The sequence below is a fragment of the Monomorium pharaonis genome, chromosome 11 (assembly GCF_013373865.1).
Source record: "Monomorium pharaonis isolate MP-MQ-018 chromosome 11, ASM1337386v2, whole genome shotgun sequence".
NCBI lineage: Eukaryota > Metazoa > Arthropoda > Insecta > Hymenoptera > Formicidae > Monomorium > Monomorium pharaonis.
In genome coordinates this window covers 15129303-15130658 of record NC_050477.1, presented here as the reverse complement: position 1 = coordinate 15130658, position 1356 = coordinate 15129303, and positions in this window count along the sequence as shown.

The window sequence follows — 1356 nt, the reverse complement described above, 5'->3', positions numbered from 1 at the left end:
ACTTACGATAATTAACATGATTGCCATTATACGTAGGTATACGTGCGCCGCGGCCGGCGTGCGTCGTAATGGGCAACCGGCGACCACCGTTGCGAAACCCCACCGGGTAGGAAACGCCCCCTCCTGCCTCAAGACGGATATTCCTCCCCGAGACATCGAGAGGATGCGGCGGAGGTCGCGCTCGCTTCCGAAAGGAAGTCGAAAGGGAGGGAAGGGTAGGAGGGGGAAGGGGGACGCGGATGTGGGGCTCTCGGGCCGCAATCTTGGCGCGCATTTAGCGTTACACGTGATCCCGCCCGTTTCGCCGAGTGGACAGAAATAATTATCGCCGATGTTACTCCTACTCTTCGACGGGAAATTGTTAAAGGTGAAAACTTGTCACGTAGGTTTCTCGAAACGAAGCGCTTTTATAATCGGCACTCGTGGAACCGAGCGAGGTATACCGCTCCGAGTCCTCATTCCGTGACTGTTCTCTTATCTGGCGGCGGCGAGGGACCCGCGCGGTATCCTTACATTACGCGCGGGTGCCCGATAGCGCGCTATGCGTCCCTGAGGTAGGTGTATCGGGCGAGAGAACTTAGTAGACACGAGCCATTACCGTGGTAGGCGAGGAAGGTAGCGAGTACGGACGGTAATGGTCATTACGAGCACGCTCCGCTGATTGTGCACCGCCACGGGACCGAGGCGGAGAGGGCATCATCGCCGACCCGGAGACCCGGCTTTTACACACCGCCGCCGCCGCCGCCGCGCCGGCCGCGCAATGCGAGGGGGCGTCGTGGCGGTATATTCTTTTATTAAGCCACCTAGGCGCGCACTGCCCACGACCGGACTCGTTCGTTAGCTAATTTAATGCCGGCCACTGAACGCCGATGCCGCCGTTAAGGCCGCTCCCTATATCACTTCAACGCACTTGAGGCGGGTTGCGGCGGTGTGTACGATGAACTCCGTGCTCCGCAATCCACAAATCGCATTACTTTTATGGACGGAAGGAATGGTACTTGCAGAAGGAAAAAACTGCCCAAGAGAAGAGCTATGAATATTTTCAATCGAGAAAAGTAACGGAATTACGAATGTCTGCTCTACTTCATCATCACGTATTGCCTGCAAATTGTACAATCCTAATATGGTTTATTGATTTCATTTAATAAATAATGTAACCGACTGATCGTGCGCACTTGAAGTTTGAGCCTATTGTCGTTATGTAGAATTGTCATTTGATTGTGTTGACTCGCGGGATCTCCGTATGGTATATTTTCCTTGTAATAAAACATTTTCCTGATTGGCAGGACGGACAATTTTCGAGGCAGCGAAGAAACGGTCCGCAACGGAAACGCGCCTGGGAGTCACCGGCGACAG